At 38.1% G+C, this 27,640-nt stretch overlaps 1 protein-coding gene across 3 annotated transcripts in view; it reads left to right on the forward strand.

The window, feature by feature from the left end:
• LOC5570773 (tyrosine-protein phosphatase corkscrew) overlaps nucleotides 1–27,640 on the forward strand; it is a 438,185-nt gene that overhangs the window by 42,426 nt on the left and 368,119 nt on the right. The gene's annotated exons all lie outside the window — the stretch shown is intronic.

Raw genomic sequence — 27,640 nt, forward strand, 5'->3', positions numbered from 1 at the left:
GAGAAGATTCCTCTCAGGAATCTGAGAAGATTCCTCTCAGGAATCTGAGAAGATTCCTCTCAGGAATCTGAGAAGATTCCTCTCAGAAATCTGAGAAGATTCCTCTCAGAAATCTGAGAAGATTCCTCTCAGGAATCTGAGAAGAATTCCTCTCAGGAATCTGGGAAGATTGCCCTCAGGAATCTGGGAAGATTCCTCTCAGGAATCTGAGAAGATTCCTCTCAGGTATGTGAGAAGATTCCTCTCAGGAATCTGAGAAGATTCCTCTCAGGAATCTGAAAAGATTCCTCTCAGAAATCTGAGAAGATTCCTCCCAGGAATCTGAGAAGGTTCCTCTCAGGAATCTAAGAAGGTTCTTCTCAGGAATCTGAGAAGGTTCCTCTCAAGAATCTGAGAAGATTCCTCTCAGAAATCTGAGAAGATTCCTCTCAGAAATCTGAGAAGATTCCTTTTAGGAATCTGAGAAGATTCCTCTCAGGAATCTGAGAAGATTCCGCTCAGGAATCTGAGAAGATTCCTCTCAGGAATCTGAGAAGATTCTTTTCAGGAATATGAGAAGATTCCTCTCAGGAATCTGAAAAAAATCCTCTCAGGAATTTGAGAAGATACCTCTCAGGAATCTGAGAAGATTCCTCTCAGGAATCTGAGAAGATTCCTCTCAGGAATCTGAGAAGATTCCTCTCAGGAATCTGAGAAGAATTCCTCTCAGGAATCTGGGAAGATTGCCCTCAGGAATCTGAGAAGATTTCTCCCAGGAATCTGAGAAGATTCCTCGCAGGAATCTAAGAAGGTTCCTCTCAGGAATCTAAGAAGGTTCTTCTCAGGAATCTGAGAAGGTTCCTCTCAAGAATCTGAGAAGATTCCTCTCAGAAATCTGAGAAGATTCCTCTCAGAAATCTGAGAAGATTCCTTTTAGGAATCTGAGAAGATTCCTCTCAGGAATCTGAGAAGATTCCTCTCAGGAATCTGAGAAGATTCCTTTCAGGAATCTGAGAAGATTCCTCTCAGGAATCTGAAAAAAATCCTCTCAGGAATTTGAGAAGATACCTCTCAGGAATCTGAAAAGATTCCTCTCAGGAATCTGAGAAGATTCCTCTCAGGAATCTGAGAAGATTCCTCTCAGGAATCTGAGAAGATTCCTCTCAGGAATCTGAGAAGATTCCTCTTAGGAATCTGAGAAGATTCCTCTCAGGAATCTGAGAAGATTCCTCTCAGGAATCTGAGAAGATTCCTCTCAGGAATCTGAGAAGAATTCCTCTCAGGAATCTGGGAAGATTCCTCTCAGGAATCTGGGAAGATTCCTCTCAGGAATGTGAGAAGATTCCTTTTAGGAATCTGAGAAGATTCCTCTCAGGAATCTGAGAAGATTCCTCTCAGGAATCTGGGAAGATTCCTCCCAGGAATCTGAGAAGATTCCTCTCAGGAATCTGAGAAGATTCCTCTCAGGAATCTGAAAAAAATCCTCTCAGGAATTTGAGAAGATACCTCTCAGGAATCTGAGAAGATTCCTCTCAGGAATCTGAGAAGATTCCTCTCAGGAATCTGAGAAGATTCCTCTCAGGAATCTGAGAAGATTCCTCTTAGGAATCTGAGAAGATTCCTCTCAGGAATCTGAGGAGATTCCTCTCAGGAATCTGAGAAGATTCCTCTCAGGAATCTGAGAAGATTCCTCTCAGGAATCTGAGAAGAATTCCTCTCAGGAATCTGGGAAGATTGCCCTCAGGAATCTGGGAAGATTCCTCTCAGGAATGTGAGAAGATTCCTTTTAGGAATCTGAGAAGATTCCTCTCAGGAATCTGGGAAGATTCCTCCCAGGAATCTGAGAAGATTCCTCTCAGGAATCTGAAAAGATTCCTCTCAGGAATCTGAAAAAAATCCTCTCAGGAATTTGAGAAGATACCTCTCAGGAATCTGAGAAGATTCCTCTCAGGAATCTGAGAAGATTCCTCTCAGGAATCTAAGAAGGTTCTTCTCAGGAATCTGAGAAGATTCCTCTCAAGAATCTGAGAAGATTCCTCTCAGAAATCTGAGAAGATTCCTTCTAGGAATCTGAGAAGATTCCTCTCAGGAATCTGAAAAGATTCCTCTCAGGAATCTGAGAAGATTCCTCTCAGAAATCTGAGAAGATTCCTCTCAGAAATCTGAGAAGATTCCTCTCAGGAATCTGAAAAAAATCCTCTCAGGAATTTGAGAAGATACCTCTCAGGAATCTGAGAAGATTCCTCTCAGGAATCTGAGAAGATTCCTCTCAGGAATCTAAGAAGGTTCTTCTCAGGAATCTGAGAAGATTCCTCTCAAGAATCTGAGAAGATTCCTCTCAGAAATCTGAGAAGATTCCTTCTAGGAATCTGAGAAGATTCCTCTCAGGAATCTGAAAAGATTCCTCTCAGGAATCTGAGAAGATTCCTCTCAGAAATCTGAAAAAAATCCTCTCAGGAATTTGAGAAGATACCTCTCAGGAATCTGAAAAGATTCCTCTCAGGAATCTGAGAAGATTCCTCTCAGGAATCTGAGAAGATTCCTCTCAGGAATCTGAGAAGATTCCTCTCAGGAATCTGAGAAGATTCCTCTCAGGAATCTGAGAAGAATTCCTCTCAGGAATCTGGGAAGATTGCCCTCAGGAATCTGGGAAGATTCCTCTCAGGAATCTGGGAAGATTCCTCTCAGGAATGTGAGAAGATTCCTTTTAGGAATCTGAGAAGATTCCTCTCAGGAATCTGAGAAGATTCCTCTCAGGAATCTGGGAAGATTCCTCCCAGGAATCTGAGAAGATTCCTCTCAGGAATCTGAGAAGATTCCTCTCAGGAATCTGAAAAAAATCCTCTCAGGAATTTGAGAAGATACCTCTCAGGAATCTGAGAAGATTCCTCTCAGGAATCTGAGAAGATTCCTCTCAGGAATCTGAGAAGATTCCTCTTAGGAATCTGAGAAGATTCCTCTCAGGAATCTGAGGAGATTCCTCTCAGGAATCTGAGAAGATTCCTCTCAGGAATCTGAGAAGATTCCTCTCAGGAATCTGAGAAGATTCCTCTCAGGAATCTGAGAAGAATTCCTCTCAGGAATCTGGGAAGATTGCCCTCAGGAATCTGGGAAGATTCCTCTCAGGAATGTGAGAAGATTCCTTTTAGGAATCTGAGAAGATTCCTCTCAGGAATCTGAGAAGATTCCTCTCAGGAATCTGGGAAGATTCCTCCCAGGAATCTGAGAAGATTCCTCTCAGGAATCTGAAAAGATTCTTCTCAGGAATCTGAAAAAAATCCTCTCAGGAATTTGAGAAGATACCTCTCAGGAATCTGAGAAGATTCCTCTCAGGAATCTGAGAAGATTCCTCTCAGGAATCTGAGAAGATTCCTCTCAGGAATCTGAAAAAAATCCTCTCAGGAATTTGAGAAGATACCTCTCAGGAATCTGAGAAGATTCCTCTCAGGAATCTGAGAAGATTCCTCTCAGGAATCTAAGAAGGTTCTTCTCAGGAATCTGAGAAGATTCCTCTCAAGAATCTGAGAAGATTCCTCTCAGAAATCTGAGAAGATTCCTTCTAGGAATCTGAGAAGATTCCTCTCAGGAATCTGAAAAGATTCCTCTCAGGAATCTGAGAAGATTCCTCTCAGAAATCTGAGAAGATTCCTCTCAGGAATCTGAGAAGATTCCTCTCAGGAATCTGAGAAGAATTCCTCTCAGGAATCTGGGAAGATTGCCCTCAGGAATCTGGGAAGATTCCTCTCAGGAATCTGGGAAGATTCCTCTCAGGAATGTGAGAAGATTCCTTTTAGGAATCTGAGAAGATTCCTCTCAGGAATCTGAGAAGATTCCTCTCAGGAATCTGAGAAGATTCCTCTCAGGAATCTGAAAAAAATCCTCTCAGGAATTTGAGAAGATACCTCTCAGGAATCTGAGAAGATTCCTCTCAGGAATCTGAGAAGATTCCTCTCAGGAATCTGAGAAGATTCCTCTTAGGAATCTGAGAAGATTCCTCTCAGGAATCTGAGGAGATTCCTCTCAGGAATCTGAGAAGATTCCTCTCAGGAATCTGAGAAGATTCCTCTCAGGAATCTGAGAAGATTCCTCTCAGGAATCTGAGAAGAATTCCTCTCAGGAATCTGGGAAGATTGCCCTCAGGAATCTGGGAAGATTCCTCTCAGGAATGTGAGAAGATTCCTTTTAGGAATCTGAGAAGATTCCTCTCAGGAATCTGAGAAGATTCCTCTCAGGAATCTGGGAAGATTCCTCCCAGGAATCTGAGAAGATTCCTCTCAGGAATCTGAAAAGATTCTTCTCAGGAATCTGAAAAAAATCCTCTCAGGAATTTGAGAAGATACCTCTCAGGAATCTGAGAAGATTCCTCTCAGGAATCTGAGAAGATTCCTCTCAGGAATCTGAGAAGATTCCTCTCAGGAATCTGAAAAAAATCCTCTCAGGAATTTGAGAAGATACCTCTCAGGAATCTGAGAAGATTCCTCTCAGGAATCTGAGAAGATTCCTCTCAGGAATCTAAGAAGGTTCTTCTCAGGAATCTGAGAAGATTCCTCTCAAGAATCTGAGAAGATTCCTCTCAGAAATCTGAGAAGATTCCTTCTAGGAATCTGAGAAGATTCCTCTCAGGAATCTGAAAAGATTCCTCTCAGGAATCTGAGAAGATTCCTCTCAGAAATCTGAGAAGATTCCTCTCAGAAATCTGAGAAGATTCCTCTCAGGAATCTGAGAAGATTCCTCTCAGGAATCTGAGAAGATTCCTCTCAGGAATCTGAAAAAATTCCTCTCAGGAATTTGAGAAGATACCTCTCAGGAATCTGAGAAGATGCCTCTTAGGCATCTGAGAAGATTCCTCTCAGGAATCTGAGAAGATTCCTCTCAGGAATCTGAGAAGATTCCTCTCAGGAATCTTAGAAGATTCCTCTCAGGAATCTGAGAAGATTCCTCTCAGGAATCTAAGAAGGTTCTTCTCAGGAATCTGAGAAGATTCCTCTCAGAAATCTGAGAAGATTCCTCTCAGAAATCTGAGAAGATTCCTTCTAGGAATCTGAGAAGATTCCTCTCAGGAATCTGAGAAGATTCCGCTTAGGAATCTGAGAAGATTCCTCTCAGGAATCTGAAAAGATTCCTCTCAGGAATCTGAAAAGATTCCTCTCAGGAATCTGAAAAGATTCCTCTCAGGAATCTGAAAAGATTCCTCTCAGGAATCTGAGAAGATTCCTCTCAGAAATCTGAGAAGATTCCTCTCAGGAATCTGAGAAGATTCCTCTCAGGAATCTGAGAAGATTCCTCTCAGGAATCTGAGAAGATTCCTCTCAGGAATCTGAAAAAAATCCTCTCAGGAATTTGAGAAGATACCTCTCAGGAATCTGAGAAGATTCCTCTCAGGAATCTGAGAAGATTCCTCTCAGGAATCTGAGAAGATTCTTCTTAGGAATCTGAGAAGATTCCTCTCAGGAATTTGAGAAGATTCCTCTCAGGAATCTGAGAAGATTCCTCTCAGGAATCTGAGAAGAATTCCTCTCAGGAATCTGGGAAGATTGCCCTCAGGAATCTGGGAAAATTCCTCTCAGAAATCTAAGAAGATTCCTTTTAGGGTTCTTAAAAGACTCTTCTCAGGAATCTGAGAAGATTTCTCATAGTTATCTGAGAAGATTCCTCTCATGAATCCGAGATGGTTCCTCTCAGGAATTTGAGTAGATTTCTCTCAGGAATCTGAAAAAAATTTCTCTCAGGAATCTAAGAGGATTTCTCTCAAGAATCTGAGAAGATTCCTTTCAGGAAGAGAACATTCCTCCTACTTTCGCATAATTCCACTTGTGCTCGGGGTCGATGAGATCCAAATGCCGCCCAATGCAAATTTGTTCCACATCTCTTAAGGCTCGTGCATGCAAAGATTAGAATATTTATAACGGTCATCGTGATCGCAGAACTGACAATTGTACTCACTAATCGATCATCAGGTCACGTTGCACGTTGCCGGCGATGACGAATTCAGCGAAAGACTGTGTCAATCGTCGCGATGTTTCATCATCGCCCTGCCTGCCATTTCTTCGGTTCCGCTATTAGGCAGCCGCCCCAGTAAGAGTGTAACAGATGTGTAGTGACCGAATCAATTGAGTTTGAAATTCAAATGCACATAGCTGTCCGAAGGGTACCGTTTTGAGTCATATTCCGAACACTTGAGACTTAAAGTTAAATGCGAAATTTGTGAAAATTTTTAATTTTCTTACAAAGATAAATTTTACGATGCTAACAATTCCGAACAATTTAGTCTAAAACAGCTTTAAAAGCATTAATATTGAGTTGATTTTCTGGAAATTGAACAACATATTTCAGTGGTATATTTCAACAAAATCGATTGTTCTGAATGTGAGTCTGTGCGGAATTCGAGACAAAACGGTATACGGTACGCGACCGACGGAAGAGTCATGTGAACCGTAATGAACAAATTCGAGAGGGCGGTTCGGAGGTGGAACGAAACTGATGAATCGCGTGACAAGTGACACTATCATCCACTACTGTATTCATTTGGGCTATTTCCGTGCGAATGGGCAGTAGGAAAAGGGGAGAGGAATGGAGGGCAATTGAAATCTCGTGAATGTGCTCGGTGTCATATGTTCGAGAGCATATATTCTGGCGGGATGGGCCTGCTTGCTAGCTTGAACTAGGTGAGTGGTGGCGGTGGGAGTGTCGATGGAAATTCGGCTAGATAAACGTTCAGGTTCAGACTTAATTTAAGTCAAATGGTCCAAATTAATGGAACCATTCTTGTCGATATTTGAGTGCCCTCAGTTAATGTTCCTAAAAATGAGGAAATCTTGAGGTCTAATTTTTTTTGGAATACAATTTGTATGCCTAGTATTGATCGATTGGGGATTAGAACTACGATGATAATATAAGATACATTCATCAGCTACAATTTTGCCGAAGACCGTTTTCAAATCTGTTACCTCAATAATTAGTTATTGTTATTGATGAGGATGAGCTTAAATTTTGGGAGGACATTTGATGTTGATTGATGTTGAATCGAATGAGCGTTGTGGAGCAAAAACGATTTTTTGGACCACTCTACTGTTCAGGACTAGATTTAAAGTGGGCTGAAGGGCCCGAGAGGGCAGTAGCCTTGGGGGCCCCATATTTTTAAGAACCTTCTCAAAAAAACATTTTGTAAAATATTTTCCTATAAACCGATGATGTTCAATGCCCCTAGGACATCTAATAGCTAAACAAGGACCCAGGCTCATATTTGAAAGGTGTTGAAATTTGGAATTACGGCTTAGGATTCATATATTCTGATTTCCAACCGTTTACCCATGTTTGTAGGCCTTCAAAAATTCAAACCTTATGATATTTTCAAAATCACGATTTTTAAAGAAACAGTAAGGCAAAGCTTTTGAATTTAATAGCTACTTATTAAGATATAACTTTGAAAATTTCTTAGTGTAGTTTAATTGAGATCATTTCGTTAATTTTATAAACAATTTTTGATTAAACGTATCTAGAGATTCATCCAAAACTTCTTTAACAAATCGCAAAATTACTCAGAAATGCCATCAGAAATTTTTTTAGTAGATCCTGTAGGTATTTCCTTGGGTGACGAATTACTTAAAAAGTAAGAGGTTGTTTCCGAGATACGACCGCCAAGTTGACGTTGGATAACGTTAGCTTCTTCTATTTCCTGATTTAGGACCGTCACGAACTTATGAAAGATTTCTAGGTACTGACAAAAAAATCTAATCAATTTTCAAACTATTTGTTGCATGTCAATTCTGATCTATTATGGACATTGAGTGTTATTATTTGGTTGGTTCGGTTAACACTTCAACACCGATAGAACCGGTCGATGGAAGATGAAGCATGAGCGGTAACTTTTGCTCTCCAAACAAATCTACCGGTTGAACGTTAGGTCCATTCATGATCCACTAAGATTGGTTGCTTTAGTGGATTCCGAAGTCAGTTTAAGGTTGAGGCTCTTGTCCATGAAGTCCGCTAACTCTGTGTACTCCTCTTTGCTCAAATCGATGTCAAAGTTAACTGTCACGATGATTGGCATGGTCTCCTTTTGATACTCGAAGAAGTTCCGCGCCATAAAGAACTTCTTCTGCTTCATTGTGGTATCCCAGGAAATGTAGAAGCAAACCAGTAGTGCCCGACAATTCATTATAGTGATCTCGGCAGCGCAAATATCACCATAATCATCTGACAAGCCCAGCTCCACATCATAACAGGTGCAGAGTTTGCGAATCTTGTGCGCCACAGCAATCACAATGCTGGCGGTGAAATCGATCAGGACTTCTTGATTAAGGCCACGGGACGGTGTTTTAAACACCCTCTCCATTTGAAAAGGTAACCTCAAGTACCACTCAATATATCGATGCGAAAAATGTATCACTAGAATTATATATATGTAGCACAACCCATTAAATTTTCAGTTTAATCGGTTCACTAAAACTAGAGATTTGCATCTGCAAAGTTTTGATGATAATTGTTAGAGTGAGACAAAAGATAGGGAAAATAACACGGTCTCCCGTTTTACCTTAAGACCGATCTGCGATTCCAGAGCGCGACAGTTATGGCCCTGCAGGAAGCGAGCGTGGCCTAACTGGTCGGTTTGTTTGAGGATACCAACCTGTACGCGATCCACGCCAAGCGTGTCACCATCATGCCGAAGTACATCCAGCTGGCTCGTCGTATCTGTGGCGAAGATGCTTAAATTGCATTGAAGCACAATTGCAAACAACAACACTTTACAGGGCCACTGTTGAATAATTAATATCTAGTTATCAATTGTAATTTCGAATGATAAGTTTTCAACGAAGATAAATGGCAAACAAAGTTTTATCTAGGTTCCCGTCGCTCGGGTCGGGCGGCGGTAGCATTTTTGCAGTCTTCTCTGTGTGTGTATTTCGATTCGATCGACAATTTCTTAGGGGAAGGGGTGGTAAAATGAACACCTTAAGGAAATCATCTTGTTTCTGAATGAAAAACAAGAAATTTGTATAGTTCTATCGCATAACATCAAAAATAGGGATGTAATCTATAGTAGCGACATAGATTCAGACTAAAATAGCTGAATTTTCACATATTTTCATCGCTATCAAAAAGCGATGCAAATGTTCATTTTACCTGCACTATGTGGGTAAAATGAACAGCGGTTGGTGGTAAAACGAACACCATGCAAAAAACGTGAGCAAAACAAATATTTTTGAAAATTGTTATTGCCTCACCGAAAATACATCCATTAATGATTGTAACCTATTCAAAAAGAATTCTAAAAGTATCAGATTTGACATCATATCATAACGATATTCACCTCACTGAAAAACCTCAAGTCTTCCGAGCTAAAAGTTACGTCAGTTATAATTTTCAAGCGTGGTTTTCTAAAATCTTAGTTTTCGTTGATATTTTCACTTCAATTGACCTACGTATCAACTCGAACGCTCAGATTTATGCTCTAAATCGTCCGTGCGTGCTAAAAATTCATCGAAATTTGTTTTTTCTCGGTAAAAGACACGGTGTTCATTTTACCACCCCTGTTCATTTTACCACCACTTCCCCTACCAAATCAAAACGTCAACAAAGCTGTTGCTGATAAGTTTTAGCTCTTTACTGATCGCTCTAGCATGCGACGACCGCGCACGCACAATGGGAATTTTATTTCTTGACACTGTGATTCTCGAGAAGCATTATTTAGCCGTGATAAATGAATGCATGCAAATTACTGACCAAAATCTGAATCAATCACATCCAATCACCAGTAATGTCACTCTTCACGGTAGAAAATTCTCACAACTCTTTCAAAATGAAATGGTCGTCCTGAATAGGACGGTTGGGGCTAGTCACCGTCGATCGAACTGGGTTGTCAATCCAATGTTAGACAGAAACACACCAAAAGATTACCGAAGACGATTAAATCGAAATGCGGTCGGTAATTTTGTGCTTCGTTGCTTTCATTGGTTTGCTCACTCCTCCGACGGCAATTTTCAAGGTTTCTAGACGAGTTCTCCACGAATTTGATGGTCTAGCTGGATGCCCATGGCCATGATGAGCGATTTCACGGAACCCGCAGCATTTAGCTTGGGTTGGGAATAAACAAGAGCAGAAGCAGCGGCAGCGACGAATGTGTAAAATTTATTCCGATAGGAGTCCTTCTCCAATTGCTGGTCGACGATTGACTGATGTGCGCGGGGCTCATTGAAGCTTGGTTGGCTTCGACTGAACACGATAGAATAAAGAGGAGTAAGAAGAAGAGTTTTTGCTATATCTTTTTTGTTTGTTGATAAAATCACAATCGGTTTTCTGTGCATCGTTCAACAATTATTCTACATTGTTATGAAAAAATAAAATCTTGCAAAATGCTTTTGGTTGAAGAGCTAAATGGTTTTATTCAAAAACTCCTAAGAAAAACTGTTCGTATTTTTCGCATAACAAAAATCCTCATTTCTATGAACAAATTGTATGTTGGTATCCTTTATCATTCTACTAAAGGTAACGATTTAAAAATATCAATAATATTCCACCGTTCTTTGACACTAGGCCATTCTAGTGATTGATCCTTGAAGGCCAAATTGGTTGAAACACCATCCTTTCACTCTCAGCAATAAAGTGAAATAAAAGTCGTGTTAAAAATTAGTTTAGATTACTAAAGAAACTATATTTGTATAAAAGAGAGCTATTTCGCGATTCTTAACCGCATTATTAGATATAAATTTATCCATTAATGGTCATTTAATTTAAAAAATCATACTTTTAAAATCTTGTACGCATATTTATCGATCTACTGCGCATTGTAAGCGTTTTTCTCCAAATATTTTGATGGGTAATCTCAGAATAACACATTATGAAAACAATTCATGTGAAATAAATTCGATCATATTGCAGCAGTGTTCCCAGCTCTGATGATTGTCATTGTGCTTTGGGAGGCCTTCTGGAAATAAAGCATTAGATTTTCTATTGTGCTTTTAATGTGACGTGGGAACCAGATTAGCAACTCTATGAAGGCGTAGGGTATTTTCCATATTAATACTATATTAGTACTTCCATCAGGACGTAATTTAAACCTAAAAATTCTACTCATATCAGTACCATTGAAATTTGAAATATATTTTTCTTAAAAAAATCAGTGAAGAATGAGTTTATGATTTCTGAAAAATTGCTGCTCCAAAAAGAACCAAATATTTTTCTGATGGCTTCTTATTGATGATGCTTTCGAAGAACAAGCCTTTTTTGAAAATAAAAAATAAAGATTGTCGAATTTTCCAGTCAATTTCTAATAATCATTGTTTGTGATAACCTCCAAAAATCGACTGTTTTAAACGTTTTGTCTTATTACTGTGAAATTTTATTATTTTTGTGGCTTTTTTATTATTATATTATTTTACAATATATGTCGATCGATGTACAGAAAACCGATTCCGATTCCATTGATAATTTAAAAAGATATTGCATGTGGGGATTTTTTTTAATTTCCGTACAAAGTTTCCACAGGCAGGGCTCATCAATATATGAATAAAAAAAATTGAGAAAAATTCAGGGTCGCTTATTTTCCCGGAAAACTCAGTTGAAATTTTTTTGTTTTCCTCTGACACTACTTACTTTGAAAAGTCATAACTCAAGAACGAAGCATCGTAGAAACAAAATTTTTTTTTGTGGAAATGAAAGCAAATTTTCTCAGGAATAAGAAAAAAATATTAACTGGAAAAAGTTTTCCACAAAAGTTTCCACCTTTGAGAAAATTCGTAAAGAAAAGCCGGAAAAACTATGCTCCAACTCGTGGAAAATTTTCAAAAAAATATTTTTGAGAAGATAATTTCATAAGCTTTAATCGCTGAAATTTTTGAAATGTACTTGTTTTTCGTTTTTGAGTTATGGCCATTTTTGTAAAAAATGTGCAAATGTGCCATTTTGAGCCTTTTCTTTGAAAAATCATAACTCAAGAAAGAAGCATCGTAGAAACAAAGTTTTTTTTTATGAAAATGAAAGCAAATTTTCTCAGGAATAAAAAAAAAATTAACTGGAAACAGTTTTCCACAAAATTTTGCACCGTTGAGAAAATTCGTAAAGAAAAGCCGAAAAAACTATGTTCCAATTAGTGGAAAACTTTCAAATAGTTATTTATGCAACAAGTTGCAAAATGATGATTTTTTCAGCACGAGTTGTACATTTATCCAACGAGGCTCGCCGAGTTGGATAAATACAACGAGTGCTGAAAAAATCGAGTTTTGCAACGAGTTGCATACAACATTTTTTGCTATTTCCAAAAATCCCGTTTCAACTCGATGAACTCTAAAAGCACAAACAAACATTGCAAGAGAACCCACATGGGCATACAGCCATGCGTAGTTTCAATTCAGTATTTTTCAATCACGTAGGCTGTGACACAGTAGTACCCATGAATGTCACAATTCTTCTCGTTCCCATCGGTAACATCTAGATCTATATTCCCTATTAGATGAATGAACAGGTAAGAAAGCACAGTGACTACAAATGCTGGACGATCCGACCCCACATCAGTATCGCCAACCTGTGTCGGAGCCTGATCGCACAACGGATGTAGACTCTAGTGAAGTGACTCGCCGTAAACCAAATGGAAAGTCACTTCACTCGAGTCGAGAATTGTCACCTCGCTATAGGACACCGACAATTCTCATATCACGCCAGACATAGAACAAACTCGACTCGCTTCCATTTGATTAACATTAGTCGCATCACGTCCCCGTGGTGAGAACGACTCGTCTCACACGCCGCGCACAATAAGCATGGCATGAAGAGACTAGGACACTGGGTTGTTCGGTTGACGCCTACCAAAACAGTACTGAAAAGTGCTACTTTTCAGCACCGAAAAGAGTGCTGAAAAGTAGCACTTTTCAGCACTGTTTTATTTGGTAGGAAAAGTAGGCCGTTATGTTGATCAACTTCACAATGAAAAGTTGATTGATTTGCAACGGAATAGCAAAAATTATATTTTTGAGAAGGTTATTTCATATGCTTTAATCGCTGAAATTTTTGAAATGTACTTATTTTTCGTTTTTGAGTTATGGCCAATTTTGTGGAAAATGACCATATATAAGCCTTTTCTTTGAAAACCCATATTTCAATCGAAGCATCGGAAAAACAAAGATTTTTTATCAAAGCAATTGCAAATTTTCTAAAACATCTGAAAAAAAGATATGGGATTTGTTTTAATGAAGTGTAAGTCGGAATGATTGAAATTTTTCATGAAAAATTACACCGCTAAGAAAAACTGAAAAAAAAACTGTTTCTGCCTCAATTTTTCATTACACTGAAAAGGGATTCATTCTTTTCTATGGAACAAATAAGATTAATATTATTTTTTTTTATTTTATATATTCAATTATTCAATATATAACTTACATTTTCATCTTAATACTATCTATTTTTTTTTTCAATCCCTCCCCTTGGTTATGCGACCTTGCCGCGATGGGAGGGCATAATCCATTAGCCCATAAGATGGAAACCAAAGGCGTAACCTGTAGTGGTGGTATCACATTTTGGCACTTTTTGCTTAAAGCCGCGTCATAATTCATATGGCATAGACGCAATAATATCTCGGATGTGATCCAACGGACATTCTGCGTTATTGATAGAATTGATGTCCATTTCAAATAATTAATCTATTCGAAGTGGACATTAATACTATTGGTGACGTTCAGTTTGCCTTTTGCTAACCAGAATGATCCGTAGCCACTCTTACTATTAGCTAGCTAGATACATCGTTATCATATACGACGTAGGGAATACTTTGGGACTCTTAGGAAAATGACTAGTAGATTCACTGAGTAGAAATAAGTGGCGACAATCTTATTTTCATATGGTTTTTACATTTCCATAATAAGAAATACCTCTTTTGTAACAGCGGTATAAATAATCTAATTCCAGCTTCATTTTCGCAAAATTTACAAGTAGAAAGTAGGCGTTGTGAAGCATTGCATTTGCCACCGAAAAGTGAATCTTGTAGGAGATTACAGTCTAAGGTAACTTTACTCATCAATATTCACTATAAAAATGACTATGGAAAGTAAGACGCTGAGGTCGATCATTAGGGTACACTTGCTAGTTTCGAAAAATTGTTGAACAGACAAGGAAAGCGACTTTTTTCTTTAAGGATATATGAACGTAATGACCAATAAATACTTTTAACAACAAAAATGAAATTAACTAGAACTCTTACTAAACAGCCTAATTTTGTTAAGACTTGACGGCAATTGACATTTAAGACTCTAATCTTACGTAAAAGACAGGAGTAATCAGAATACCACTTGAATGACAAATTATTCAAAACCATTTTGACTAGACAGTATTAGTAATGACACTACTACACTTCTATTTCAAACAAATTCTGATGGAGCTGCTGATTTTCACAATGCTTCCTTTTCTCAGAAGCATGGGAATATGGGTACTTTTTAAAAACTACCACGTCACAATACTAATAAAAAAGCAGTGTTCATGTGGGCGCCATTGCCTAGTCCGTCTGAGTATTGGTCCTGGTAGAGGGGAAACTTGGCAAAAGCCAGACCGAGGGTTCAGCCTTGACAAGTTAAGCTGTCAGGCAGCTCCTTTCTTTGTATTATTAAGAACAAAGCATGCTGTATTTCCTTGGTTTTCATGTGCATCTGAGAATTCACTAGCAAAAGTGTTTCGTTCGTCCTTTGGTATAAATGAATGATATTTTTTTGTTCCAGGAATTGGAACAAGGTTAGAAAATCTTTCCTGAAGAAATTTTTCAGCCTCTGAATAGTCATTTTCAGTTGCATAGATAAATTCCCAATTTTTTAAATTGGTCTTTCACCTTTTGCGACACAGCCCAGTCGAAAAATTGTTTGGCGTTATTAATTTCTGCTGACTTTCTAATATGTACTAGCATCTCTAGCCATTCGCTTAATGTTGCCACCGATACCATCACAAGGACCTTTTCCATGTGAGGTTGGGAATGGCTAGAGATGCTAGTATTAGAAAGTTAGCAGAAATTAATAACGCCAAACAATTTTTCGACTGGGCTGTGTCGCAAAAGGTGATAGACCAATTTAAAAAAATATTGGGTATTTATCTATGCAACTGAAAATGACTATTCAGAGGCTGAAAAATTTCTTCAGGAAAGATTTTCTAACCTTGTTCCGATTCCTGGAACAAAAAAATAGCATTCATTTATACCAAAAGACGAACGAAGCATTTTTGCTAGTGAATTCTCCGATGCACATGAAAACCAAGAAAATACAGCATAATACAAAGAAACGAAAATCTTCTGGTGTTAGCAACCAAAGACAATCTTCCCGGTTGAAAAAATAGATGGAAAATTTTGTGCAAAAATAGGCGACCCTGATTTTTTCTAAATTTTTTTTATTCATATATTGATGAGCCCTGCCTGTGGAAAAAGTTTCATGAAAATCTGAGACCTTTCGGCTCAAACCCGTACGGAAATAAAAATAAAATCCCCATGTACAAGGTGTCCACTTTAGAAAATGAACAGTCATTATATCCCTCGATAGATTCTTGTCTTCCATATAATTTTCCATATGTAGACTCGAATGTCGTCGAAAGGATATGCATTTTGTTCAATTTTTTTTTACTACAGCTTATGGTTTCTTAACAAAAATAGTAAAACAATCATGTTTTTTTAAACGGGCTTGAAGCTTGTATAGAGAACATTGACCAAATACATAGTAGAAACTATTCCAACTACATTTTTGACAATTCGGTGCGCTGTAGTCGATGAAATGTTTTCGTTAGTGACATGAAGATTATTCTGTTTAGAGGAGAAGAGACTTTTTTCGTCGAGAAACAAGGAAAATGGGAACTTGTGTATCCCTCGAGGGGAAATGGGGAGGAAAATCAGGTTCTGGCCTACCCTAACCGAATTAGGGCTACTTTTTTGCAACTTAAAAAATGGGTCTATTTGAATTAAGATTCTACTCACAAACATTGAGCAAAATCGACGAAGTTTTGAAAAAAAAAACATTCCTGTGGAGCTATCCGTTCCATCCCTGGGAAAAATCTCATTTACCCATATATATGGTTGATTTTATCCATACATTCCGCTCATATAAACTTGGGGGTAAGATTTTGAGAGTTTGTTCATTATGGGCCGCCGTAATACGGATGTATTACTAACAATTATCGAAAGAATATTTTCAAACTTCTGAAGGTGTTTCTGAAGGGAGCTTTGAAGCATTTCTCCAAAGTTACTTCCATCAGAACTTTTTTTTTTTGGTTTAATAGTCCATAGTATTGGTAGATTGCCGTAGCGTTAAAGCAAGACCAAGCTGAGGGTCATGGGTTAGAATCCAATCGGTCGAGGATCTCTTCCTCATGAAAATTTTCTGGCCTTTCATAGGCATAGAGTATATTCGTACCTGCTACACAATAAAGCAAAAATGGTCATTCGGCAAAGAAAGCTGGGGATTTTTTTTATTATAGTACAAATTGGGCCGAAGGGTCTCAGATTTTCATGAAACTTTTTCTACAGGCAGGGCTCATGGATATATGAATAAAAAAAAATTGAGAAAAATTCAGGGTCGCCTATTTTTCCGGAAAACTCAGGTGGAAATTTTTTGTTTTCCCTTGACACTACTTACTTTGAAAAATCATAACTCAAGAACGAAGCATCGTAGAAACAAAGTTTTTATATGAAAATTTAAGCAAATTTTCTCAAAAATCCAAAAAAAATATGAACTGGAAAAAGTTTTCCACAAAATTTTCCACCGTTGGGAAAATTCGTAAAGAAAAGCCGGAAAAACTATGCCCGAACTCGTGGAAAATTTTCAAAAAAATATTTTCGAGAAGGTAATTTTATAAGCTTTAATCACTGAAATTTTTGGAATGCACTTTTTTTCGGTTTTTGAGTTATGGCCAATTTTGTGAAAAATGTCCAGATGTGCCATATAGGACTTTTCTTTAAAAAATCATAACTCAAGTACGAAACATTGTAGAAACAAAGTTTTTATATGAAAATTTAAGCAAATTTTCTCAGAAATCCAAAAAAAAATATGAACTGGAAAAAGTTTTCCACAAAATTTTCCACCGTTAGGGAAATTCATAAAGAAAAGCTGGAAAATGGTGTTCGGCAATTACTGGTGACGTATCCTGAGAAAAATATATTTCTTTTCAAAGTTATTGATGTGAATTTTAATGTTAATCGCTAATTCATAACTCCAAAGAAGATCTGACCGCTATCATTGAAATATGATTCACCTCTATCAATAAAATCAAAATTCTACAAGACTCCTTCCATTAGCATTTGAAATGGCTAAAATCTGGACTTCTGACAAAGTTCTTATTAGTCGGGAAAATCAATGAGATTACTTATGAAACATAGGGCGCCTTCCTTAGCCGAGTGGTTAGAGTCCGCGGCTACCAAGCAAAGCCATGCTGGAGGTTTCTGGGTTCGATTCCCGGTCAGTCCAGGATCTTTTCGTAATGGAAATTGCTTTGACTTCCATTGGCATAGAGTATAATCATATCTGCCACACGATATACGAATGCGAAAATGGCTACTTTGGCAATGAAAGTGCTATGTTAATAACTGTGGAAGTGCTCATATGAACACTAAACTGAGAAGCAGGCTCTGTCCCAGTGATGACGTTAGTGCCAAGAAGAAGTAGACACGGTGCCCCGACAGACCGTTATTATGAAAAAAAAAAAATTGTCCATCAAATCTGAGCACAGGGCTCGATTCATAAGGTTATTCTGCATCTTTGGGCCAATTTTTAAAAAAATCCCTAGGAGGAATCTCAAGAAATCGTGATTTTAAGTTTTTGACCAAAAAATTCAATATAATCCATATTAAAATTTGGCAATAGCACTGAACAAAACCCACAAAAACAATCAAAAAGTTGGCCAAACTATTTCCAACTAGTATATAACTGTTGCCGTTGCTATAATTATAAATATTTACAACTGACTTAACTTACCAGAGTGGCTTAAGTATGTTGTTATATGGCTTTAACCAGTAAACTTAGTTTAACCTTTACGTTACCGGCCTCTGACAAGGCATTTTCAAATGGCTGCCATTTCGTCAATTCCCATTCGATTTTTTTGAAACCACTGTCAGTTTACTTTAAAAAGGTTTCAGTTATTTGTCATAAATGGAGAATGCTGAATTCGGAACCATGCCGGAGATATTCCGGATTGTACTGGGGTCACGAGGGTGCCAAATTCGGGAAATGTGATTATTTTTTTATTTATTTCAGCTACAACACTAAAGTTTTTATGTAAAACGTGAGATAATGGTAGATTGTCTTCAATCCAACATAATTTGAATAAGTGGACCGTTCCAGAACATCGTAGCCGGTTCCGCCAGGGCCAGTTTGGGACATTTCTGTTTCATGTCCAAAACATACCGTGCGACGTCTCAATCTTCATGAATTCGGGAGAACATGTCAATAAAGGAAGAAAAAACTAAATTTCAATAGATTTGGCCACTCCAGAGCACCTGACACAGGTTCCGCCAGGGCCTCTTTGAGGACATTTCCGTTTTTTGTCGAAAACATACCGTGCGACGTATCAATCTTCGTGAATTCGAGAGAACATGTCAATAAAAGAAGAAAAACTCCGGAAAAAACAGATGTGGCCACTCCAGATCCTGGCACAGGTTCCACGAGGGCCTATTTGGGGACATTTCCGTTTTATGTCCAAAACATACCGTGCGACGTCTCAATCTTCTTGAATTCAAGAGAACATGTCAATAAAAGAAGAAAAAACTCGCTAAAAACAGATGTGGCCACTCCAGATCTCCTGACACAGGTTCCACGAGGGCCTCTTTGGGGACATTTTCGTTTTATGTACAAAGCATACTGTGCGACGTCTTAATCTTCTTGAATGTGGGAGAACATGTCAATAAAGGAAGAATAAACTAAATATCCATAGATGTGGCCACTCCACAGCACCTGACACAGGTTCCGCCAGGGCCTCTTTGAGCACATTTCCGTTTGTTGTCGGAAACATACCGTGCGACGTATCAATCTTCGTGAATTCGAAAGAACTTGTCAATAAAAGAAGATTTGTCCACTCCAGAGCAATACCTACAATATGAATTTGGGCGAATAAAATGGCTTATTAAGTTTCAAGCATTAAAAATTGAAAAAAGAAAAAAATGCATGAAGAATTTGTAAGTAAAACCTTTGCGGTTAATGAGCATGAGCTCAAGCATAGATGACCGCTTCATAGTTGCACTCCGTGATTGACCAGAGCAGTCGAAGGTGCACAGAGATTTAATGAATGGGGCTTGGGATTAGCGAACCATTCTCAAAGAGCACGAATCGAGAGTTCAAAGACTGAATATACCTCTGCATTTCCACAATTGTCTTGAAAAGTACATTGGGTTAGTGGGTGTTGCCGGTCCCATCGCTCCAGCGGATGCAAGCAATACAATCGATGCACCAAATATTTATGACTGGATTACACCACTTTTTCGTCGCACTGCGCAAACGTGACACGTCTGATTTTTATTGCATCGCTCTCCCTCGTAGGGGCAAGCGACACAATCCATGGACCGAACACTAATCTGTAGGAATAGGAAATCTCTTTGCGGGTAATAGATGAAATCTCGAAAGGGTTCCAAATTAGATAATTGCTGGCTAGATTATTGTTTAATTTCTGATGAAATCCTTAACATATTCTAAGCAAAATTTTTATTCTGTTGCAAGTGGAATTCCTCCATGCATTAGTAAGCAATACGATTGACGGAACTGATGTTTGGTCGAATTCACACTTCTTTGAACGGGCAATGGGTTGTTCTTTTTTATACCGTCAAAACAATTATTGGCAGTAAATATGCCAAAGGTCAGTAAGCCAAAGGGATTTCATAAATCATAAGAATGTTTTTATAGAGTATTCATGAGGAGTTTCAAAGCGAATTCCTTTTAATTTTTTATCAACAAATTTATTGAGTAATTAATAGAAAATTTTCTTCGAAGTTTACAATAGATTCTTGGTAACATTCTAGCCAAAACCTTTTTAGGATTCTTGTTGGAATTCTGATGATGTTCGAAACAAAGTTCTGGTGGATTCCTTGTTAGTTTTCTTCTCAGCTTTCTGCTGAGTTTTAACTAGTTGCACAGTGCATTCCTGCCATGGCGTATTCATGAAGATCTGCATAACAGGTTTTCCAAAAATCGTGGAAATCGTTCAGAAAGATCCTGCCTATGACTGACAGAGAAGCCACATCAGTTTGTATGTATTTTATCCTAGATTTATTTGAATACTTTTCAGAATTTTCATTATGCTTTACCCGTGGCACATCATGTTTTGTTCAAATAACGGAAAATTTTCAAAAAAGGTTTTCGGCGAAACCTATTTCTTGTGCTTTGGAGTAGCCAGATCTGTTGGCAGCGAGGGCATTCTTCATTTATTGACATATTCAAATATCGGTAATGTCATAAAATAGGCCTTTCTGGAACCCTTACGTGGTGCTCAGGAGTGGAAACACAGAGTCTATTCCTCATTAATTGACATGTTCTGTCGAAATCATGAAGATTGAAACGTTGCACAATAGGTTTTGGACATGAAACTGAAATGTCCCCTAAGAAGCCTTGGCGGAACCAGTACCAGGTGCTTAGGGGTGACCTAATTAGTTGATACCGAGTTCATACTTCATTAATTGACATGTTCTTTCGAATTCACGAAGATTGGCACGTCACACGGTTTGTTATATATATAAAACAGAAATATCTCCAAGGAGGCCCTGGTAGAACCTGTGCTTGGAGCTATGGAGTGGCCACAGCACATGTTAATAAGTTGATTCTTCCTTTATTGACATGTTTTTTTACAATTGACAAAGATTGAGACAAAAGTAGAAATATCCCCTAAGAAGACCTTATGGAACCTGTGCCAGAAGCTCTGGCGTGGCCAAATCTTTTATTACCATGTAATTTTTCATTTATTGACAAGTTTTTAAAAATACATTAAGATTGAGATGTCGCACGGTATGTTTTTGGATATAAAATGGAAATGTTCCCCAAGAAAGCATCGTGGAACCTGTGCCTGGAAGTCTGGAGTGGCCACATCTGTTCGTACCGAGCTTTTTCTTCTTTTATTGACAAGTTCTCTCGCACGGTATGTTTCCGACAACAAATGGAAATGTGCTCAAAGAGGCCCTGGCGGAACCTGTGTCAGGTGCTCTGGAGTGGCCAAATCTATTGAAATTTAGTTTATTCTTCCTCTATTGACATGTTCTCCCGAATTCACGAAAATTGATACGTCGCACGGTATGTTTCCGACAAAAAACGGAAATGTCCTCAAAGAGGCCCTGGCGGAACCTGTGTCAGGTACTCTGGAGTAGCTAAATCTATGGATATTTAGTTTATTCTTCCTTTATTGACATGTTCTTCTGAATTCAAGAAGATTGAGACGTCGCACGGTATGTTTAGGACACAAAACGGAAATGTCCCCAAATAGGCCCTCGTGGAACCTGTGCCAGGATCTGGAGTGGCCACATCTGTTTTTTCCGGAGTTTTTCTTCTTTTATTGACATGTTCTCTCGAATTCACGAAGATTGATACGTCGCACGGTATGTTTTCGACAAAAAACGGAAATGTCCTCAAAGAGGCCCTGGCGGAACCTGTGTCAGGTGCTCTGGAGTGGCCAAATCTATTGAAATTTAGTTTTTTCTTCCTCTATTGACATGTTCTCCCGAATTCATGAAGATTGAGACGTCGCACGGTATGTTTTGGACATAAAACGGAAATGTCCCCAAACTGGCCCTGGCGGAACCGGCTACGATGTTCCGGAACGGTCCATTTATTCAAATTATGTTGAAATGATGACAATCTACCATTATCTCACGTTTCACATAAAAACTTTAGTGTTGTAGCTGAAATAAATAAAAAAATAATCACATTTCCCGAATTTGGCACCCTCGTGACCCCAGTACAATCCGGAATATCTCCGGCATGGCTCCGAATTCAGCATTCTCCATTTATGACAAATAACTGAAACCTTTTTAAAGTAAACTGACGATGGTTTCAAAAAATTCGAATGGGAATTGACGAAATGGCAGCCATTTGAAAATGCCTTTTCGGAGGCCGGTAACGTAAAGGTTAATAGGATGAAATCTACAAATAAATCTCAATATACAGTTGATGTTACGTTCGATAAACGTGAAACATTCAATGCTGAATATTACCAATTGACAGCTTATTTTTCGACATTCACACTAATTGACCAGCCCACCAAAGTCTGCCGTATTTATTTTAATATAGTATGCTCATTTGTACATCTGGTACTACCCTTGATGTTTACGTCTAGTTTTCCACCGTGTATTGCCCTCAGCACTTTACGTAAAAATAACCTGTTCAACATTCTCAGCCACAACAAGATAAAAACTACGCGGAATACATGATGGTCATATGTCACAAGTATTTGACGATTAACAAAGTCTTTAACAACTTCAAACAAATCCCCAATAAATACTACTTAAGTATCAGCATCACTAGGACCTGCAACCATTTACTTCGTTTTAAATGTTTTTTTCGGGATTCATCGTCAATCTTCTCTTATTCTTGGCATTACGTCCCCACTGGGACAGAGCTTGCGTCTCAGCTTAGTGTTCTTATGAGCACTTCCACCGTTATTAATTTCCATTACGAAAAGATCCTGGACCGACCGGGAATCGAATTCAGACACCTTCAGCGTGGCTTTGCTTTGTAGCCGCGGACTCTAACCACTCAGCTGAAGAAGGCCCCATCGTCAATCTGATTGATTTCCACGTCGCGTTCGACACAGTTACGAAAATGTAGCTGTTGAAGGTAATATCAAAGACTTGAAAACAAGACTTAAAGCTGATAAAGCTGACAAATACATTCAAGTGTGAGAATTGTGGAGCCTATTTTTTTGTAAAATTTCTTTGAATGAAAAGAGATGATTTTCCGAATTTACTGTTCAATATTGTTTTTGATCGCATATACTCAGTGGTGGAAAGAATCATGCCGTTTACGCAAAATGAACCAATATTAAGCAGGATCCACGCTCACACGCTCACGAACCAACAGCGACCGATTTGGTCCCAGATTCTTGCATCGGAGAACCAGAACAAAACAAATGTAAAAAGAGCGTGATTGCTGGTTGAGCAGAGTCTGCTCACAGCCGTCCTTTTTTCCGTTCCTAGCTATTTATGTGAATAATTGGATGGATTATGATTATAATAGATAGATTACAAACTAATGTACGACAGTATTGAGAAAATTGACCGGTATGTGGTGTTATTGCAGAAATATCACAGGGAATCGGACGCGTGATTGCATGTCAAAATGAAATGATGCGATGCCCTTTACAGTATATGTGTTCGGGCGATCGTGAGCAAAGAAAGCAAGAACGCAATCTCACAAAATGAACCACCGATGCGGTAGCATTTTTCTGGTGTGCATGAACAGACTCTGTTCACCGTTTAACAGCACTGCATATACTCCTTGATTTTGCAAACGATGTTTTTATTGGAATCGATCGCAATGCAGTAAAGCAGGGTTTCATTTTTTAAAGATGGACAACTAGAATAAGCTTGTAATGCCATTTACTCAACCCAAACGTATATGGTTGCATGTAGAGAGAGGAGCAGGTTCAGATGTGTTGGTGCTGAAGTAGTTCTTGATGGAGTTGTAGATGGATTTGTTGAAGAGCCATATAATACTTGTGACATATGATAATAATGTTTCCCGTGTAGTAAAAACACGTGATCTGGATGCAAATATCACATTCTACGGATTACGTAACCAGCTTAGGGATCCGCAACTTTCAAAGAGAAACAACTTTTCTACACTGTGGCTTGATAAAGGCTTATCTAACTTTCTAGATCCATTTTTCGTTAACAATTTCGCCAAAACACCTCACGATCCTTTATTGTACAACACTGGAAAGTGTTTCGAAAACTAAATCAGCTTTCAATAATAATACAAAGAGAGCAACGATGAATGCAAGCATGCCTAAATGAAACATCATTGTCAATTTGCCCTGTATAAAACGCTTATTCATAGCTCTCTAAGCACATTAATTTAAGTGACAACTATGGAGCGAGTAAAATAGGCAAACTTCAGTGAGCTGGTCATACAGTGCGGATGCCGGAAAAAAAGTTTTATCAAACAGGTGAAAGTCAGTGGCTCCGTGGAAGACATCTGCGTATGTTCATTCTGATATTGACGTGAGCGTACCAGAGTAACTTACAAAACAACAATCAATTAAATTTAATCCAGTAAACTATGAACAATAAAACAAAATTAAGCCACTCCGGTAAGTTAAGTCAGTTGTATATATTTTTAATTATAACAACGGTAACAGTTTTATACTAGTTGAGAACAGTTTGGCCAACTTTTTGAGCGTATTTGTAGGTTTTGTTCAGTGCTATGGTAAAATTTTAATATGGATTATATTGAAATTTTTAGTCAAAAACTTCAAATCAAGATTTCCTGAGATTCCTCCTAAGGATTTTTTTAAAAATTGGCCCAGAGGTGCAGAATGACCTCAGGAATCGAGCCCTGTGCTCAGATTTGATGGACAATTTTTTTTCATAATAACGGTCTGTCGGGGCACCGTGGTAGAATAACTTATGAAACATCAGGATCAATGAATTTCTACCTTCAGTTTGCATTTAAAATGGTTATAACAACCAAACCTTGGTTGATCTTATCTCTCCTAACTTGTACTGAACACAATTCTCGATCACTTTCAAACCTAAAAGCTCATCCAGTAGCCCCTCGTCGTCCCGTGCGGACTCAACGCACAGTGCCCAAAGCGATCGCACATCAGATGCTCTGCCGTCAGATGCTCGGTCGTCGTCGAGAGCGATCCCGCTTCCCTCCGTAGTGTGTTGCGTTTTTGCAAGTGTAGGTAGGTACGTTAGATTGGAAGGAAGCAGCCGCAATTTTGCATACTTTGTATGTGACAGGCCTGTAATACCCTTTTGGTTTTAATGCACGCGCTGCTCGCTCACGGCGGGTACACGGATAAAAATCCATTTTCATTACAACAACATTAATGTTTGTTGGTTTTAATTACTGAATTATGTTTGAATTGATGTTGCCTCATATAGCTCGCCCGCTGTAGACCGTATATACCAATGCATATACGCGAGGTCATGCGGGATCCATACACATAGGAGGTAAGGGAATTTATGGCAGATAAACTTGTTTTTGGTTAACAGGCTGCCTATGTATCAGGCGTTAGGAAAGGCGTGCTAAAATGATAAGGGAATGCAAGTGTAGAGAAATGGTTTCTTGCCCGTCTCTGCTTCTACCAATTGCTATGAACGGATAGGTTTTTCTTCTTTCTGGCGTTATGTCCCAACTAGGACAGAGCCTACTTCTCAGTTTAGTGTTCTTATGAGCACTTCCACAGTTATTAACTGAGAACTTTCTTTGCTAATTGACAATTTTTGCATTCGTATATCGTGTAGCAAGCACAAAGACACGAAAAGATCATCGACCGGTGGGATTTGAACCCACTACCCTCAGTTTGGCCTTGCTAAATAGCTGCGTGTTTACCGCTACTGCTACCGGGGTCCAAACAGTTATATTAAGTGTGGTAGATTACGATTGGGAAATTGGAGCAAGTTAAAAATATATACAACTATAAATAACAAGGATAGGGACGGGCCTGGAATTGAACCCATGAGCTTCTGCTTATAGAGCAGAAGCGATAATTATTAGACCATCAACACCGCACGGTGTGCTGGAACACACATATTATTGAACTTGCATGAACCTCCGATCTTTTTTCACTAAAAGTTAGCCTTGATAGTCAAAGAAAGCTTGCGGAATATTAAAAAATCTTTCATCGGCAAAAAATTGAAAAAAGGCGATTTTTGTATTTTTACCCTTCTCCCATATATGAGTTCATAGGAGAATATTAGAGTTACGCTAATATAATGACTTTTAACGGCTTAATGACCGATTTGACATATCTTTAACATGAATGAATTCTTAGATGTTTCAAATTAAGCATCATTTCCTACATACACTCACACAATATGGCTAGCCCATGGTGGTATGCCGTATTTTGTATAATGGAAATTTCACTTTTCCTCCAGAAAAACTCATACGAACGCTTTGTATTCTTCTTTCTGAATCAAATCAGTAATATTTTACGTATGCGGCATAGTTTTCTAATCAGAATTGGAATCCCCAGAAATAGATACACATGGCAGTATAGGCTGTATTCATGTGCTTATACGCGCAAAAGTCTTGAAAGAGGGTTCACTATAACATGGTTAACAGTAAATGACTTATATAGCCTTAATGTGGTCTCAAGCTCATCGTGTTACAAGTTTTGTGCAGTCACTAATCTACTCATATGCAATGCGCACATTATATTTGGGATTTAAAGTGCCTGATTTTGAATAAAAGGGCTGGATTACTTCGGATCGACATTATGTCATCACTATAATTATTTGCCATAAGATGAATAATAAATGTGGCGAAGATGACAAATCGATCCAACGCAATCCAGCACTTTTATTCACGACTTCGCACTTATGGAGGGCACATTTTGCGAAATAGACATAACAATTTCAATAATCAACATGTACACATAAATTTTAGTATCGTAAAACGAGGTATCTTTGATGATGCGGGTAACATTGATAGTGCGGGATTCGCAACGTACTAAACAAAATAACAAAAATGATGTTATTCAGTTGAGCAAAACGAATGCGAAACTATGCAGTATCAGTGTGATACTTCACCTCTGAGCTGTTTTCGTGCCAATCGAGAGTATTTGAAGCATCATATTCGAATATTAAAAAAATGATTAGATTCTAGTACTTTAAAAACGCTCACAAACAATCTGTTTTACTATCACTATTTCATGAAATTGTAATGAGTTCGGTACGTATGCTTGATGACCTAGCTATAGTAGAACATGAATCCGGTATCGAACCTCATAGCGAAAAACAGTTTTACAATTAAGAATCATTTTTGTACTCAAAGTCACAAATTCCCCTATAATATTAAAAGCCTAGAGGATGCAACGCCTCATGTACTTTACGGGATTCATTCGATTTATACTCAGTCATGTTCCAAAAACGATTGATTTATGGTGAATTCAATGTCGAAACATGATTATCGATACATATCTATTCAGAGATATAATTTTATGCCCATTATTATCAACTTATAATGGTATTTGTCATGTTTGTTTTGTCTGAAAACACTTTTAAAGGTGTTTTTTGTTCAATAAATTATGCACTTGAATTGATAAAATCTAATCCAGTTTCTCTATTAACTTTCTCCAATCCAATTCAAACTGTAAAGATGTCAAACAATAGTTTGTTGTGGATATTCATGCGCTTATCTACTCATTATCAATGTTACCCCATTACCAAAAACTGACTTTCGATTATATGAGAAACTATAGATTCATTAAGATCGAACCGTTATGCAATCTTTCATATGCAATCGATAACTAACAAACTAGTGCTTGTTTTACAATTAAAAAATAAAATATTTAGATTTTCTCTCAAAAAACTATCAAAATCACCCCGTTTTATAATATGTATTTAGTTTTAAGTATGTGAATGTAACTAATGATACGTTAACAGAGGCTGCAAGATTTCAATATAAATCTGCATGACAACTTTACAAATATTATATAATATTGTTACTCATACAAGAAACATAAGACTATCCTAGATTTTTTTTATGTTCACATCTTACATTTTCTGTAT

The sequence above is a fragment of the Aedes aegypti genome, chromosome 3 (assembly GCF_002204515.2).
Source record: "Aedes aegypti strain LVP_AGWG chromosome 3, AaegL5.0 Primary Assembly, whole genome shotgun sequence".
Taxonomy (NCBI): Eukaryota; Metazoa; Arthropoda; class Insecta; order Diptera; family Culicidae; genus Aedes; species Aedes aegypti.